Here is a 17318-nt window from a genome sequence, read left to right as displayed (position 1 = left end):
CCAAGCTGTGTAATCCTGGACTCGCCCAATCTCAGTTTCCTCATCTGTAAAAGGGGCGTAACAGCGGCTCCTGGTTCTCTAAGATTGTTGTGAGGATCAAATGGGATAGTTTGTAAGGAGCTTAGCGAGTGCACGATAGAAATTCTAGTTTCCTTCCTCTCCCTTCTATTACACCTGAATCTTGGTCAAGTCCCATTCAAATGGGACACGAGGCAACCCCTTCCCACGAATGTCCCATTTCCCAGCACTTGGGGCCTCGGGAGCACTCTCCTCCCCACAGTCCTTTGAGAGGTAGGTGGGGGAAGTCTGCCTCCCCCCATTCCACAGATGAGGAGACTGAGGATCGAAGTTGTGACCTCTCTGCCCAAGGTCGCACAGAAGTCCGTGAGCAGTGGGATGCAATCGGACGGAGCGGGGCGCTTCCCCTTCCCCCAGGAGTTGCCTGGGCTGGCTCGGGACAAGCTCGCTTCCTGATTGTCCCTTCTGGGAAGGTTAATTAGGGAAGGGGCACCAGAAGTGCCCGGGGGCGGCAGGGCTCGCCGCGGGCTGGCTCCGGCCCGGGGGAGGCTTTGCCGAAGAGCGCCCTCGGGCCACCGCAAGGGTTGCCCAAGCTCGGGGCGGCCGCCGCGGGCTGGGGTTGCACAAGCCCGGGCTTTCCTCCTCCTCCCCGCCCAGCCCGGGCCCTCCCAGGGAATTCCTGGGCCCCGAGCGCTCCACAAGCCCTTCCCGACCCGGGCTGAAGGTGAGGGTGGGAAGGGGCTTTCCTGGAGGGCTCCTGGCAGCATCCCCGCGGAAGGAGAGAGCGGGGCAGAGTACGGGGTACGTGCTGGGGCCGGGCTGGGGCCGGGCTGGGGCCGGGGGATAAGGGCTGACTCTAAGTCAGGATGTGGGGCTGGGGTCGGGGCAGGGGCAGGTCCTGGGCTGGGGTCGGGGCAGGGGCTGGGCCTAGGGAGGGATCTGGGGCTGAATCCCGGGCCGGCTCTGGAGTCAGGGGGCCGGGGCCAGGACCAGGGCCAGGGGCAGGGCAGGGGCTGGGACCCAGGACGGGCTGGGGCCGGGCAGGGCGGGACCGGGGCGGGCGGTCCTGGGCGGGGGGGGCAGGGGCCGGGCCAGGGAGGGGATCTGGGCTGAACCCGGGCCGGCTCCCGGAGTCAGGGGCCAGGACCAGGACCAGGGCCAGGGCGGGACCGGCAGGATCGGGCGGGGCGAACCCGGGCCGGCTCTGGAGTCAGGGGGCCGGGGCCAGGACCAGGACCAGGGCCAGGGGCTGGGGCTGGGACTGCGGCAGAATCTGGGCTGGGACCGGGGCTGGGCTGGTCCTGGGCTGGGAGCGGGGCAGGGGCTGGGCCTAGGGAGGGATCTGGGGCTGAATCCCGGGCCGGCTCTGGAGTCAGGGGGCCGGGGCCAGGACCAGGGCCAGGGGCAGGGGCTGGGGCTGGGACTGCGGCAGGATCTGGGCTGGGGCCGGGGCAGGGGCTGGGACCGGGGCTGGGCTGGTCCTGGGCTGGGAGCGGGGCTGGGGCCGGGGCGGGGGAGGGATCTCGGGGCTGAATCCCGGGCCGGCTCTGGAGTCAGGGGGCTGGGGCCGGGGCAGGGGCTGGGAGCGGGGCTGGGCCGGGCTGGGGCCGGGGCCAGAGCGAGGGCTGCAGCCCGGGCAGAGCCTGTCACATGCCGCAGCCTGGCGCGGCTCTCCCCCGCCCCCCGGTCTCGGGGCGGCCCCCCCCCCCTCCGCAGCGCGCGGTTGGCCGGCTCTGGGCTCTGCGGCGGCTGCGTGGGAGCCCGCAGATCCTCCCCGCGCGTCCGCCCGCGAGTCAGGCTGCGCTGGCCCGCGCCGCGGAAACCCGGAGCCGTAAGTGAGGGAGCCGGGCTCCCGCTGCTGTGGCAGCGAGGGTGGGGAGAGCGGGGGCTGCCGGGGGCGCGGAGGCTCGCCCCCTTCCAGAGGCGCTCCCCGCGCGGGCGGGGCCGGGGCCGGGGCCGGGGCCGGGCCGGGCTCCGGGGGAGGCTCTCCCCGGGGAGCAGGTGAGAGGGCGCGGGAGTACCCGAGCCCCGGGGAGGCGGCGGGGACGGGAGCGGGAGCCGGGAGCCCGCGCCTCCTCCCGGGAGCCGCTTCCCTGGGGGAAGGATCTGTTTCCCGATTTTTATGGTGTCCGAGGTCCGGTTCCAAGCTGCCTCATCCTCCGCAAAGGAGGAGCCGCTTGGGGAAATGATGGCAGATAAAGGCAGGAGATGTGCAGGGCAGAGACCCTTCCTTCCGGCCTCATTTTTACAGAGAGAGAAACTGAGGCCCAGAAAAGGGAAGGGGAATAAGTGCTTCTAAACAGCCTACTGTGTGCCAGAGCCCGAGCTGAGCCGTTCCCCAATATTGTCTCATTCGATCCTCATGAGGACCCAGTTCCCTGGAACGTGGGCCTTCCTGACTCCAGCCTGGCCCCCTTTCCGGGCCGGAGATGATGGGACTTGCCCCCAAATCGGCAGAGCAGGAATTAAAGTCCCTTCACAAGCATTTAGAGAGCACTTAGTGGGTATAAAGGCAACTTTCCAGTGCCGGGGAAGCGAAGACAAAAATGAACCGAGGGCTAGAGCAAGAAAAAGACAAAAGAACGGAGTTCCAATATTGCTTCAGACCCTTGCTGGCCTTGTGACCCCCGCCTTGAACTCTCTGTGTCTCAGTTTCCTCATCAGTAAAATGGGGATAACTGAAGCAGAGTTGCTGTGACAATCAAATTAATATGTAATGTGTTATTGATAATTTATGTAATAGAGTTTTACGTAAATACCAGCTACTTCTTTTAAAAATTTTTCTATTTATTTATTTTTACATTCCTTTTTGAAATATTTTGAGTTTTGAGTTCTCTCCCTACCTCTGGTCCCTCCCCATCGATTGAGAACAGATAGGATACAGTCAGATGGCTGATTTCGAGCAAAGCAAATTTCCGTATTTATCCGTTTTACTTTAATGAGTTTCTGTGCCATTGGGGAGACGCCGTGTTTGTAGGACATACGTATGTACACACACACGTGGAGAGTGTTTATGAGGCTCCTAGCAGAGGTACCAGGTGACTCTGGGTGGGGATGCAGTGATCTTGGAAGGTGAGATGGAAATCTCCTTGGGGCAGCAGGATCCCACATTCAGAAGGTCACCAATTTAATGGTGTTAACCATTTTGCAGTGGTGTTAACCAGGGCCCAGATGTGCAATGTCTTCTCCGAGGTCCTAAAGGAAGTCTGGCGCATAGTAGGGCCTTAATAAATGCTTACAGATTGGTTCATCTATAGAAAATGTCAGTCACACAAAGCAAGTCAGACCCATGAGTGGCAAAAGGACTTCTGGGGAGGCAAATGGCCCATCTGGCAGCTAGCTTTTTGGTGCAAATCTGACCATTTCATAGAACACTCATTTAGACATGATACAAGTTTTTGTTTGTTTTTTGGAGAACCCTGCACAAGGCCTTATTTTCTCCAGGGCAACTAAATGGAATTGTAGATTCGGTCTGTGATCTAAAACACGGTCAGTTTTGTTCCCTTGCTATAGGGTTTAGTGGGAAGAGCGAGGGTGTCAGGAAATAATTGATATTAAAAAAAAAACTCAGACTTCAATGAAATTCAGAAAAAGATAAAGCTCTTCTAAAGCAAATTCATCAATAAGCTACACTAGGGGGTTACGACACTGACTTTTTTTTAGGAAGTAGGTTGTAGAAGGGAGCAGCTTTGCTAGTGATGGACAAGCATCCTGGGGGCTCTAAGTTTGTGTTGGGGAGAAGGTGGGAAGGAGCTTGGTGCAGTGGAAAGAACACGGGCTTTGAGGGCAGGAAACTTGCTTTAAATTCTTTCTCCCTGACACTTGCCAGTTATGGGCCAAGGACCTCTCTGAGACTCGATTTCTGCCTCTGATAAATGGAATAATGCCTCCGGGAGCGTCTCTCTCCAGAGCTGTTCTGAGCCATTTTTTCCATGTGAGACATATTATACTACGCCCAGGGCAAATGAGAGCTATAGGGGGTGGGGGAGAGGGAACCAAGGACCTCTCAGACTCGATTTCTGCATCTGACAAATGGAATAACGCCTCCGGGAGCATCTCTCTGGAGCTGTCCTGAGCCATTTTTTCCATGTGAGACAAAGGCCATACTGTGCCCGGGGCGAGTAAGAGCCATTGGAGTTGGGAGGAGAAGGAAGGGTGATGACGAGATAAGGGCCCTGGTTACCTTAGAGGTTCATGGGAGCACAGGGAGGAAGGATGAGGAGGTAGAGAGGAGTCCCCCCCCCCCCCCCCACAATGGGCCCTGGTCTCAGGAAGCCTCGCCTGTACTCTGGGCCGCTGATCTAGCCCAGCAAGGTGAAGCTTTGGGAAGTCCCTTCCTCTCCCTCGGCAGGTTCCTCTTTGTGCCCTGAGGGGCCGGCGGGGGGTTATCGGAACCTCTGAGGCTCCTTCCAGACTTAGGGCTCTGATTCTATTATACTGAGGCAAGTCATGGGACTCATTCTGGATCCCGCAGCTAATAAGTGTCAGAGTATGATTCAAACCTGGGAAAGGAAATTCCAGTCTGCAAAGACCCTGGGACAAGGGGCTTCCCCCGAGGGCTCTGACTCAAGTCTAAAAAGAGTCTCAGGTGTTTGAGAGGCTCCACTGGGCAGCTGGCCACCAGCTCAAAAGCACAACAGCATAATCCAGTGAAATGACAAACAGAAGGAACTCCAGACCAGGGTCCGTAGCAGCTGTGGCCTCAGCCTTCAGGTCCGGTGAATGGGCTTGCTCTGTAGTGTGCTTTCTAGAGCCCCCACACTTGGGTGCTAAAATATACCGTCCGGACTAGCTCTCCGGAGGACCTCGGGACCGGCCCGGGTCCTTGGTCTTAGTGGAGGAGTGAAGAAGCAGGGACTCACAAGGATGGTCACAGATGGAGACCGTTTATTTCAAGTCCTCTTAGCCCCTAAGTACTTTAGTAGGATTATATTACCACAGCGCCCTGAGCATGTGCCAACTGTAGAACCATGTCATCACCACAGCGCCCTGAGCATGTGCCAACTGTAGAACCATGACATCACCACAGCGCCCTGAGCATGTGCCAACTGTAGAACCATGACATCACCACAGCACCCTGAGCATGTGCCAACTGTAGAACCATGACATCACCACAGCACCCTGAGCATGTGCCAACTGTAGAACCATGACATCACCACAGCGCCCTGAGCATGTGCCAACTGTAGAACCATGACATCACCACAGCGCCCTGAGCATGTGCCAACTGTAGAACCATGACATCACCACAGCGCCCTGAGCATGTGCCAACTGTAGAACCATGACATCACCACAGCGCCCTGAGCATGTGCCAACTATAAGCATCCTGCTATTGACATGTAAATGTCAATTTACAATTGTAAGGATTCTTCTTTAAGTAGAACACAGGTGACTGCTCAGGAAGCCGAGAGCCCTTAGGGGAGGGGGGAGCCGAGCCAGGCCTTGTTAGCAGGTTCCCTCTGGGTGAAGGGTCTTGTGCCTCACTCAGAGTCCCCCGCTCCCTGCCCGGCTCGTCCAGCTCCCTTATTCCTTCAGGCCCTGCCCGATTTCCCCACTGAGGGCAGTCAGTTTTTCCCGGGGCTCCTCACATCTCTGTTGATTTTGAACAGAGCACGGGTGGGGCAGTGGAGGGATGGGAGCAGGCTGCAGCACGGGCGCCACAGAGAAGGAATGATGTTGGTGCCAGTCCCAGGGGACTCTGGGGTCCCACTGAGGGTCTTTCCTGGCAGAGATTCTGGAGCCGCTGGCCCCGGGTCATAGCTGAGGAAACTGAGGCAGACAAAGTGCCTGAGGCTTCCCTGTTCTGGGTCCGATATTGCAGCCGCCGCTCCGGCCTGTCTCCTGTCTCTTCCCTGGCAGGTGCAAACCTCTCCGAGGACTGATGCTCTTGTTGTTATGTTGCTTGTTAGCCAGTGCCCAGCATGGGGAAGGTGCTTAAATGCTTCTTGCCTGATTGACAAAGGATGTTTTTAAAGAAATGTTTGATTGGTAAAAATGGGAGATCATACAAGGTGAAGAGGGGCTACCTCGGCGCGCAGGGAGATCCTTAATAAAATGCTACTTGATTGGCTGACGCGGACTGGGCCCCAGAGGGGAGGAGGAGCTGGGGAGTGCTCCCGGCTCATTGAGCACATTTAGGTAAAGGTGTGACTCCCCAGGCTGGGAGGCTTCCCGGGCTGCAATCTGCATCGTTGGAGGGAATACCTATGGCTGGAGTGGGTACACAAGTGAGTGGGTAGCAAATTGTGGCTTTATAAACAGGCTTCTGCACCGTTCAGATGCAGAGGCAGCTAAATTGGGCCATTTTTAATTTGGGGGAACAAAAGATGATCAATAACGGACATTTATCTAACTCTGTTATCCACAAATTCTAAATTTTGGGGGAGACAGTCATGCCTAGGGTCATAAAACAGTCTGATTTGAGTTCAGGTCCTCCTGACTGGAGCTAGTGTTAGCTGCCTCTTCTGCATCTCTTCATGTAGATCCTCCAGCTGAGGCTTCGCAGGGTGGGCTTTGCCCTCCCCCTTTTACAAAGGGGGAAACTGAGGTACAGTGGCTGGTCTGCAGCCCAGAGTGGGCAAGGCTAGAGCTCGGGGGTCTTACTGCAAGTCCGGGATGGCCCGAGACCCGGGTGCTAATGAGTTTCCCAGGGGAGCCTTTGTGGGGACTGGTTGGGGGTTATTTATTTAAGGCTCTTTCTCCTATTATTGCACCACGGGTCCAAGGTCTGAAATGTCTGGACTCAGAAATGAGTGGGAGGAGGTGAGAGGCCCTGGGAAAACTGGCTCCCGGCACTCCTACCCACAGGAGAGTCGTTCGAAGGACGACTTAATAATTTACAATGGGAAAGGGAAGAGCCAAGCGGGGCGGATGTTTTTGCTGGACAGTTTGCGTGTGTGATTCCCAGGAGGGAGGGAGTTTGGGAAATGGAATTAGGATGAGAAGGTTGCTTGGGAAAGAAGGAAAGGCACCAAAGTGGGGGGGGAGGCTTGGGGACCTTGGGGTTAGGCTTCGGGGCCCTGCTATCTCTGGAGATGTGATGGGCTGGATTGGGGCTCGGATGCTGAGGATCTTGTGTATTGGAGGGACACAAAAAGGGCCGAGTATTCCCATCCGAGAAACCTTGGTGTCCTGCCTGGCCCGCGAAGGCTGTTGCCTTCCCACTGCTCTTGTAACAAAGGACTGATTCATTTTTTAATGCTTTGTGAGCTGTAAGCTTCTTTTATTGGTTTGTTTTTAGCTTACCTGTTGCCTAAAAAAACACATAGGGAGGGGTGTTAGTCTTACCAATGTGCAAGGAGCCTCTGGTCATTTGAGGGACAACTGAGTAAGTGGGGCACAAAGCATGGGTTTGGGATCAAGCTGTTCCACAAAAAGTGCTGCTGAGAATATTGTTGTAGGGCCTTGGTGAGGGCCTTCATGTCTATATAGGGCCTTTCCTTTTGTCTTTGACCTCTTTGGGGTCCATGCCGTCTAGTGGGGTCAGTGGTTGAAAGAGTTGAGTTTTACTCACTTTCTGATTCCAGGTTGTCTTATAGAATGGTTAGACCAATCCATAGTTCCACCAACAATGTATGAGTAAGCCTGCTTTTTCTTAACCTTTCAAACATCGACTCCTATCTTTTTTCCAATGGGTTTGATTTGTTTCTCTAATTATTGATTTGGAGTGATATTTTGTATGTTTTTTTAAAAAACAGTTTATAATTATATAAATTTTAAGAGTTTATAATTATATATGTTTTTGAGAACTTTAAAAAAATACTCTAATTTTATTTGTTAATTGATTATTCTGAGTACTTATCTATCTTCTGGGAATTAGCTCTCAGTCTTACATATTGGAATAAATTCCTGATATCTTGAAAGCATAGACAAAATTAAGTGATGATTATTTTTAAGGATGGAGCTTGGACCCTGGGGTAGATAGGAAGACCTGAGTTCAATTTACTAGATGTGTTACTCTGAGCGAATCGCTTTCTCTCTGTCTGCTTCACTTTCCCCATCCCTAAAATGAGAATAATAATAATACTTATCTCCCAGCATTGTGATGAGGAATTAATGAGATATCTGTAAAAGTATTTAATGCAGCCCCCCCCCCCCATGCCTAGGAGACATTATATAAGTATTTATTCCCTGCCTCTTCCCCCAATGAGAAAATATTCTCTTACCCTTTTTTGAAGTGTTATACTGTGGGTGTGCTGAAATATCAGACTGTGAATGTGGAATATAGTATGCACTATCAGATGGGGTTGATTATGTTGGTGAGTTTTGCTTTATTTTATTTTATTTTTTAATTTAAAAAAAAACATTTGTTTTAACTGCAATAACTTGTTGGGTGTGGGCGATATATTAAAAACGAAGGTGTTGTAAAAATAAATGATAACAATTCGTGGGAAAAAACCCCCAAACTTCCCTGTTTAAAATTAACTTTCATTTGTTTATATTTAAATTTTTTGTATTTTTGTTTCCAGTCTATTTCCCTTTTTTTTGGGGGGGGCAATAATTAATCTTTAAAATTACTTCCCACTTCTTCAAATTTCTTACTTGATTAACTGCATCTTGTTCTGATCGAATCATGGCCGGCCAATTGCAATTAGTTCCTAACAGGTTCCTCTTTTCTGTGGGGAATGGAGGCTTTCACTATGACTGTTTGCTAGATTCATCGAACAGCAGAACTGAAGGGAGGCCCACTGAGGTTCCTTCTTTCTCCCCTGTACTCTCCTCCACCCACCTGCCCAAGGTGTTTTATTGATAAGGAAGCTGAGCTTAGGGACTGGTTTAATCTACACAACAACTCCCCTGGTCATACAGAAAGGCTGGTAGGACTCCGGCCTTCTGCTTCCCGGCCATCTTCCCCTTTGTCGTGAGTGGAAGCCAGAAAGCTCGATGCTCCCTTGTTACTTTCTATATGAAGGACACATTTTGTCAGAGAGATTTTTGGGGATCTAGATCGTCTCTAGTGCTGATATTTTGGGCGGGATGTGGTGGGAGATCCTAGTCTAAACCTGATTTCTGCCAGACGTCTTTCCATTTTCCTCAGCAACTTTCAGTGAGCAGGGAAGGAGCTTTTATCCCGGGAGCTGATTCCTCTCCTAACTTTTTGAATAAACCAAAAGCACTCCCTCCTTGACTTTTCCATTTGGATTCCTACTCAATACATCCCCAACTAATTTTCCATCTGTCTGTTACTCAGAACTGGTTCCCTCTTCCACTTCCTTATTTCTCTCAGTGACACATTCTTCCTAACATCCAGGCTGGAAACCTTGGATCCGTGTTTAATTCTTTCCTATGTTTATCTGCGTTTAAGCAATTCCCAAGTCCTGGTGATAAATGGAGAGAGAAAAGGCTCATGGAACCCAGCTCACTCACTTTATAAGTCAGGCAGCTGTGTTCAAGGGAGTTTCATTGTTTTCCCAAGATTACGGAAGCTCTGCCTCTGTTCCACCTTCATTCCTTTCCACATTTTTCTCTTTGCTTGGTTCCATTCTCACTTATTTCAAACTCCTGACTTCTTGCCTGGATTATTGCAGTATTTCCTCTCTCGGGTTATTTCCCCGACTTCTCTAATGTATCTTCCCCATTTGCAGATTCATCTTCCTAAACTACATTTCCATCTCCCCAAAAATCACCCCGATTCCTCCCGCCCTCCGACAAAGTCTAAACCCAGTGGCCTAAGTGCTCAGACTTGACCCCCATAAGCTCCCCTCCTCCACTCCAGGCCAGTGAGCTTGGGTTTGAAGGTCTTGGGTTTGAATTTTACGCCTTCCTTTCTGGATGATCTTAGGGCATCATTTAAGCTGCTGTTTAAAATAAGGGTTTGGCCTTTGATGTTCTGCACCTGCAGCTTAAATTGTCATCTTCCTCACTGTCCCCCCATAGGACTGACTGTGAGTCTTTGCTTCCATATTTCTTTCTCTCTGTATAATTGACCCTCATTTTAAGGTCAAATTCACCCCCCCCCCCAAATTGTAGCGTAATCTATGGTCACTGTCCTGTATAATCCATTTTAAGACTCGCAAAGCACATTTCTTTTTTTTTTTTCTTTGAAATTTTTTTTTAATTATAGCTTTTTATTTACAAAACATGCACGGGCCATTTTTTTGATACTGATCCTTGCAAAACCTCCTGTTCCAACTTTTCCCCTCCTTCCCCGCACCCCCTCCCCTTAATGGCAGGTAGTCCCATACATGTTCAATATGTGAAAATAGAACACATTTCCTTAATGTTAGAGGGTACCAGTCTTATTAATTGCATACTCAGCTCCTCTGATCCAAGTTGTGTATGTTCTTTATCAGCCCATGCTGCCTTTCTTCCTTTTTTCCCCCCTAAGGCAGTAGCCGTTAAATGCCTTGCCCAGGGTCACACAGCCAGAGCCAGGAAGTGTTAAGTGTCTGAGACTAGATTTGAACTTGGGTCCTTCTGACTTCAGGGCTGGTTCTCTATGACTCTGCCACTTGACAGAGCCAGAACCTGGCTCTCTTCTTTAGGACCCTGGCAGTGTGGTAAAGTAGATGGAGCGCAGGATTTGGTGTCAGTAAGAACAGAATTCAGATCTTACCTGAGAATGTTAATAATGACTCTGGGCAAAAGCACTTAGCACAATCCCTGGCATACAGTAGGTGCTATATAAATGCTGGTTATTATCATTACCCAACCAATGTGGGCTTCATGTAGAAAAATGAAAAATTTGCACTATTGATGTCTGTCAAATGTTCTTTCTAGCTCCAAACCTAGGATCCGATGATCCATTTAGAGTTAATAGTCTTCAGTGCTTTTACAGATGACTGAATGAGTGAATAAAGCATTTATTAAATGCTTACTGTGTACAAAGCATTTTGTTAAGTCTTGGAGATAACAAATAGAGAAGAGAAAGTCTCTATTTTCAAAGACCTCATATTCTAATAGGGAAATAAATAACTTTATTTAAAATAAATAATAATTATTTTTTAATTAAAAAAAATAATAATTATAAAATAAATAACATTATTAAGAAAACAAGACTTCAGGTGAGACCCGGGCATCAGAGAGGAAGGTAACTGCTAAACGAGAACAAAGGAGACAGTATTTGTTAAGTGCTTAGCATGCAGCCTGGCACACAGTAGGTGCTTTGATACTTGTTGCTTTTCGGCCTGACAGTGATCAGGAGGAGGACTGGGGAGAACTGGCCGGGCTTTATTCCTAGTTCCCTGTGGCGCTGTCCCTGCTTTCCCTCCTTCCCTTGGTAAAGAGCTTTTCTGCCCCCAATGACTTGGTTACTGAGACAATCTGGGCCTTGGAGGCAACTGGGGTTTCGAGATGTTCCATTAGAGGCCGGAATCTCCCGCTCCCGGGCTGCCTTTCCTCCTTGTCCTTCGATGTGCACTAATGATGGCTGATGAGGGGGTGAATTAGGCAGCCTCTGGGGCTGGCTCCCCTTGGCTCTCACCCTGGGAGGCGCCTGAGGCTCGCCTTGGAGGCTGCTGACTTCTTCCCTGTGCTCATGCAGGAGAAGGAGGGAGTGAGCGTGTGCACGTGTGCACTTGTGTGCTTGCCCACATGTGCATGTGTCCGTGTGCGCGTGTGTGCATGCGTGTGCTTGTGTGTGCACGTGTGTGCTTGCACACATGTGTATGTGTTAGTGTGTGCTTGTGTATGTGTGCATGTGTGTGCTGGTGTGTGCGCTTGTGTGCATGTGTGTGCTTGTGTGCACGTGTGTGCTTGCACACGCGTGTATGTGTTTGTGTGTGCGCTTATGTATGTGTGCATGTGCTTGTGTGTTTGTGTGTGCGTGTGCATGAGTGTGCTTGTGTGTATGCTTGTGTGTGTGCATGTGCTTGTGTGTGCATGTGCATGAGTGTGCTTGTGTGTGCACATGTGTGCGTGCACGCTTATGTATGTGTTCATGTGTGTGCTTGTGTGCGCGTGTGCATGAGTGTGCTTGTGTGTGCACATGTGTGCTTGTGCACGTGTGTGCATGTGTGTGATATCTAGATAGAATTGTCATAGACCTGGAGCCGTCACTAAATGGAAAAATCTTGATGAGAATGATGAAGATTCAGCATCTCCGAGACCACTGAGCGCATCCTCCAGGGGTTTTTACTCTGGGCTTCCCAGACTTCCAAAGGGCCCATGGACTCAGATGGGGACGAGTTACCTGGTAATTTCAGACGCTTGTTTCCCCCCCAGCACCCTTGGCATTTAGACACATTATTCCGAGGTGTCCAGAATCTTCCCGAGGGACCGGGACACAAACAGTCAAGAACCCCTCCCTCTCCCCTCGCCCGGCAGCCTCCCATGATTTCCCATTGCCCAGGACCTCTGGTCTGGAACGTTTTTTGTTCAGGGCGCCCTCGGTACCGTTTCTGGTGCCGGACATGGTCCCAGGAAGAAGTCGGCAGCTGAGTGAGGGTCCCGGTGGGCCCCGCACCCTCCCCAGCCTGGGACTTCCTCTGGCCTTCCTTCCCTCCCTGGACTCACTGCAGAGGCAGCAGGAGCTGCCCCCGTGACCTTGTGGGTGCCAGAGCTGGCAGCACGGGCACCTGCCGGGGGCAGGGGAGGCAAGAGTGTTTGGGCACCAGGAGGCCCAGACCCGCGCCTGGAGGGGACAGTGGAAAGCCTGGCCCTGGTCCTGGCCCCCTCCTCACTCTGTCCCTGAGCCCCTGCTCCCCAGAAACCTCCCCCGTGTCCCTTTGTCCTGTTGACCTGGCCCGGTTGCTTTTCTCAGCTGAGCCGGCAGCGCGATGACCCGGGCTCACGCTTCTTCCCTTTACTATTTATATCTGTGTCTGTAGTGCTTAGCACAGGGCACAGTACACAGCAAGTGTTTAATAAATGCTTTTCATTCATAAATTACCAGAGGGTCCCCAGAGGGCAAGACCTATGCCACTTTCCTGTGTTATCTCCCTTGCTTTGTAAGCTGTAGGGGCCTAATAAGTATTGTTCAACCTGGGAATATTTACATTTCTGCCTTTTCAAAGTTGGTTCATGCATCTAGGGAGCAAGAATATGGAAGCTGGGCAGGAACGAGGCTTCGAGGGCGGAGTTTCATTGGATCTTTATGATCCACCTGGATAAATGGCCCTTCCCTGCCCCCCTGCAGCTGTTTAGGAAATCACATGAATGAGAGATGTGCCCTAAGACTTTAACATGCAAGGTCAATCAGTCCACAAGCACTTATTAAGTGCTTTCTGTATACTGATGCTAACTTTTAATTCGGTTCCACCAGGATCATATTTTGTATCGACACCTTTTTTCTAACTTTAAATCCTCCCACGTGACCAAGAAAACCAGTGAAAGGGAGCAAGCGAGCCAGGAGGGTCCCCGCCTCTTTCCTGAGAAGAGAGGAAGGGGCTTCAGTGGCTGCCCCTTGAGACCCAGCATGGGCACTGCTGTGGGCGCCTCCTGTGTCCTTGTTGCTGTCTGTTCTGGGCTGTGACCTGTCTGCAGCCCTCTGTGCTCCTGCCCTCAATTCCCCAAAATCCTTAGAGGGGGCACCTCCAGGAGAGAGAATTGATGTGCTGGAGGACAGAAGCATTCTGGGGGATTCTGTGGCCCGAGGCTGGAGCACCAGAAGATGGTGGACAGGGCTCATTGGTCCAGTTGGGGGGGGGGAAGGCCGGGACCTCCCGGAGCATTCCCATGGAGGCCCCTCGGTGACACATCGTGACCCCACGAGGTCTCTGCTTGCCAGGAGCTTCCCTGGGATGGGGGGTGGGGGGGGGAGCCCAGCCGGCCAGTGGGCCAACATACGGTGATTCTGCCGAATAAACGCGGAGATCGCCCGCTTGCATTTCCCCTGGGACTCTATGCCTCAGAAGCCACAGGAAGCATGGATAGAAATTACTGGGAATGGGGAACGCTTTTGCGGGGGCGCTGGAGATGGGGCGGGGGACAGAGAGATAAAAAACTGAATGACTTCTTTTCTGTGTCCTTCCCTCCCTCCTTTCCCTTCCTTCCTTCCCTCCTTCCCTCCTCCCTTCCCTCCTTCCATAAAATGGGATGATAATAAGAGCCTTATCGAACCCTTGCAGGGTTGTTGTGAAAATCAAATGAGATGCTAAGTAATTATAAAGCTATTGAAAAACTAAAAGCTCATAGAATTTTATGCTTATCATTATAGGTATTATTATATTATTAGCTGCTGTATCATCAGGCTGATAATCATAAAAAAGATGCTGCTGACCCTCTCCCTATTTTTCCCCCCTGAGGCAATTGGGGTCAAGTGACTTACCCAGGGTCTCACAGCCAGGAAGTGTTAAGTGTCTGAGGCTAGATTTGAATTTGGGCCCTCCTGACTTCAGGGCTGGTGCTCCATCCACTGAGCCACCCGGCTGTTCCTCCTTCCTCTTCTTTATGGAGTTGGGGGGCTATGGGGAAAGGGGGGAGAGAATGCTGCATTTAACGTGAGAGATTTTTGACGTATTGGTTAGATTGAGAGATCTTGCTTTTTTCTTTAAAATCTTTTGTTTGTCCTAAGTGAGGAAGGGGACCTCCGCTTCGTCCAAGGCCTGGGAAAGGGTGAGCCCCTTGTCCACACTGGTGGTTATTGTGTGAACAGGTCTCTGCTGGACTCGGTGTTTAAGCCTCATTTACTGGAAAAGCCCCTAATTCTACCTTGGAAAAAAGCGCGACGTGTGAGCAAAAGTTAATAATTAAAGAGGAAAAAAATCTGGCCAAATGGGGAAGCAACTTTTTCGGTGGGGGGTTGGGGAGAAAGAAGAGCAGATCCTTTTTCAGGGAGACGCGGGATTGCATTCTCTCCGCCGGTCTTCGTTAGGCTGCTCAGCGTGCCCCTGGCCCACATTCGTTCCCATTGGAGTGAGCCCCGCGTTCGATAAGTAGTCGTCAAATCTGGGATTTCCTGCTTGCTGAGGGTCTCATGAACTTCTGGCAGCGGTTTTCTGAGCGACCGAGCAGCTTTCGGGAAGCTTGTACTGACACAGGACCCGAGCCCCCCGGGGCCCTGGGAGGATTTTCAGAAAAGTTCCTTCTCCCTGGGATTTTGGCCTTTCAGAAAGGCCGGGGTGGGGGGCAGCGGGCACCGGCCTCGGCAGGTTTGGGGACCTTTGCCAAGTCCTTGCTGTGAAGTCTGTGGCTGAAGGCGGGCAGCTGTAAGGGCGGGCCCTCCACCTGTCCCTGCCCTCTTCCTCAAAGTTATGGTCTGCTTGTGTTAAGGCAGACTTCCTAACCAAGCTAATAGCAGACAGAAGACGCAGAATCAGGCTTCGAGCACCGGATTTTGGGGCAGGTAACAAAGTTAAGTTTCTTTCTTTCTCTCTCTCTCTCTTTCTTTCTCTGTCTCTTTCCTAACTTCCTTCCTTTCTTCCTTCCTTCCTTCCTTCCTTTCTTTCTTTCTTTCTTTCTTTCTTTCTTTCTTTCTTTCTTTCTTTCTTTCTTTCTTTCTTTCTTTCTTTCTTTCTTTCTTTCTTCTTTCTTTCTTTCTTTTTCTTTTTTTTCTCTTTCTGTCTCTCTCTCTCTTTCTTTCTTTCTCTCTCTCTTTCTTTCCTTCTTTCCTTCCCTCCTCTTTTTCTTTCTCTCTCCTTTCCTTCCTTCCTCTCTTCCTCCTTCCCTCCCTACTTCTCTCCCCCCTCCTTCCTTCCTTCCTTTCTCTCTCTCTTTTTTCCTCCCTCTCTCTCTTTTACTTTCTTCTGGTTCATCCCAGGACACTTCCCTGACTGACATCAGCTTCATTTGTGTCTCCATGTATAACACAATGCCTTGCATTCAGCAGGCACTTATGAAATCATTCTTAATGGATTGATTATAGCATCCGAGGCTTCTTCTGGCAATATGGAAATACATACACATATGGGCATATGGATGTTTGTGTATTTTTAATAATCTGGCCTTGGAGCTGTCAGTCTTGTTTAGATAAATTGCTCTGAAACCTTTTGTTTTTGTCCTTGAAAGAGGGGAAGACAGGGAAAGAAGAAAGCTTTCTTTCTTTTCTTTCTCTTTCTCTCTCTCTCTCTCTCTCTCTCTCTCTCTCTCTCTCTCTCTCTCTCTTCCTTCCTTCCTTCCTTCCTTCCTTCCTTCCTTCCTTCCTTCCTCCCTCCCTCCCTCCCTCCCTTTCTTTCTTTCTTTCTTTCTTTCTTTCTTTCTTTCTCTTTCTTTCTTTCTTTCTTTCTTTCTTTCTTTCTTTCTTTCTTTTTCTTTCTTTCTTTCTTTCTTTCTTTCTTTCTTTCTTTCTTTCTTTCTTTCTTTCTTTCTTTCTTTCTTTCTTTCTTCCTTTCTTTTCTTTCTTTTTTGTCTGTGAGGCAAACAGGGTGAAGTGACTTGTCTAGGGTCCTAGGCTAGGAAGTGTCTGAGGCCAGATTTGACCTCAGGGAGATGAGTCTTTTTGACTTCTGGCCCAGTGCCCTGTGCCCTGTGGTGGCTTTTAGCTTCCCAGAAATAAGCGCCTACTATATCCTAAACACTCTGCTAAGCATTTCACAAATATTATCTTATTTGATCCTCACAATAGCCTTGTTATCCCTATTTTACAGTTGAGGAAACTGAGGGAAACAGAGGTTATGGGAGACAAGGCTGAAATTGAGTGGAAATTGGAATTTTGGCATTACGGATACCTTGATTTCAGCTCTGTCGGGTCCCTCTGAGCATGACCTGTGAATTTCGTGTGATTTGCTTTTTTTAAAGCTCATTTTAAGGGAGCCGTAGGTAGGTCACAAAGCAGGTAGAGAGAAATTGTGCTTAGCGGAAGCACAGCCAAGGTTGGATAAACGGTTTCTCACCCAAAGGGGACACAGTATGTTGTGGATCAGAAGAGCGAGACTGGGACAGTCACTGAAGTAGGCTGCCAGGCAGAAAAAGGTCCAGGGGGTTTGCACGCTCCCTGAGTCAAGAAAACTCGTGACATCTGGGGCTGTATTTGGAAAGTTGGGGGCCCAGTCCTGGGGAGGGGACCTTTGGCCCCCATCAGCCGGAGGCTCGGGTTCCATTCAAAGCATCACCTTGAGGAGAGCAGGGAGTTCTGTCCATCACTGGGGCAGGGAACCAAAGAAAGGTTTATCCTGAAGAGGAAACGTGGGCTAGAGGTTAGCCCTGCTCAGCGTGGCTCCAGAGGGCAGAACTCTTTGCAGCCCTTATAAATTCCCGATTTATTATCGGAACCTTGCCGCCCCTTTCCCTGGAGCGGGCTGGCTGCAGGCCGGGGTGCTGGGCCCCCTCCTCCTGGAGGTCCTCGGGCAGAATCGGGACGCCCGCTTGTCCTTTCCCTCCTACCAGTCGGTGATTTCTCGGTCCTGCCTCTGAAAATCAGGGCACCCCCCCATGCCCGCTTTTGGGCTCGGCACCTGTGCTAAATCAGGACGCCTTTACCAGGAGCC

General features: G+C 50.9%; 1 protein-coding gene across 4 annotated transcripts in view; it reads left to right on the top strand.

Annotated features, from left to right (window-relative positions):
- Positions 1-458: 458 nt before the first annotated feature.
- Positions 459-17318, top strand: part of SNX10 (sorting nexin 10) — a 61042-nt gene continuing 44182 nt past the window's right edge. The window contains exon 1 of one of the 4 annotated variants that reach the window (XM_031940544.1): positions 459-819. The gene's annotated coding sequence lies outside the window, so the exon portion shown is untranslated. Of the gene's footprint in view, positions 820-1747; positions 1850-14720; positions 15239-17318 lie in introns of those variants that run through there. The other 3 variants (XM_031940541.1, XM_031940543.1, XM_031940542.1) reach the window with 3 other exon arrangements.

The sequence above is a fragment of the Sarcophilus harrisii genome, chromosome 5, assembly GCF_902635505.1.
Source record: "Sarcophilus harrisii chromosome 5, mSarHar1.11, whole genome shotgun sequence".
Classification (NCBI taxonomy): Eukaryota; Metazoa; Chordata; class Mammalia; order Dasyuromorphia; family Dasyuridae; genus Sarcophilus; species Sarcophilus harrisii.
This window is presented reverse-complemented; position numbering and strand designations above follow the sequence as displayed.